A 772-nucleotide genomic window follows, 5' to 3' on the forward strand; every position below is an offset into this window, starting at 1 on the left:
AATTTTGCTCCATGGCTTAGAGGCCAGCCACACATGCTAGGGGGAAAGGGAGCGCAGATAGAGAAGGGAGCACCAAATAAAGGGTGTTGGGAGGATCCTCCCAGGACGGGAGAAGCATGCTGAAAGTAGACTATAGACCAAACATGATTGCCACTCAATGCCTCTCTTGCAAACCACAACACCCAAAAGGAGAGAGAGAACAAAAGGGAATGCCCTGCCACAGAGGCAGTGTGGGAAGGGGGGATGGGGAGTGTGAGGAATACTGGGATTAGTGGAGGTGGAAAATGGGCACTGGTGGAGGGATGGGTATTTGATCATTGTATAATTGAAACCCAAGCACAAAAATTTGTAAGTCTACAACTGTATCTCATGGCGTCTTACTAACAAAAATTAAAAAATTAAAAAAAAATAAAGTGCTCGCTTCAGCAGCACATATTCTAAAACTGGAACGATACAGAGAAGATTAGCATGGCCCCTGTGCAAGCATGACATGCAAATTCATGAAGTGTTCCATATTTTTGTGAAATGAGTCAGAAAGAGAGGGAAGACATAGAAAGATTTCACTCATCTGTGGAATATAAAGTAACAGAATGGGAGACTAACACCCAAGAACAGTAGAGATAAGTACCAGGAGGATTACTCCACAGCTTAGAAGCTGGCCTCGCATGCTGGGGGAAAAGGCAGCTCAGATAGAGAAGGGACCACCAAGTAAAGGGTGCTAGGAGGGCCCACTCGGCATGGGAGATGTGGGCTGAAAGTAGACTATATACCG

At 45.6% G+C, this 772-nt stretch overlaps 1 non-coding gene across 1 annotated transcript; it reads left to right on the forward strand.

Moving 5' to 3' along the window:
* The first annotated feature begins 413 nt into the window (after positions 1 to 413).
* Positions 414 to 520, forward strand: LOC130029641 (U6 spliceosomal RNA). Its single transcript, XR_008793384.1, has one exon. It is a non-coding gene; the product is annotated as a U6 spliceosomal RNA (small nuclear RNA).
* The last annotated feature ends 252 nt before the right edge of the window (positions 521 to 772 follow it).

This window comes from Sorex fumeus, unplaced genomic scaffold (assembly GCF_029834395.1).
Source record: "Sorex fumeus unplaced genomic scaffold, SorFum_2.1 ptg000003l, whole genome shotgun sequence".
NCBI lineage: Eukaryota > Metazoa > Chordata > Mammalia > Eulipotyphla > Soricidae > Sorex > Sorex fumeus.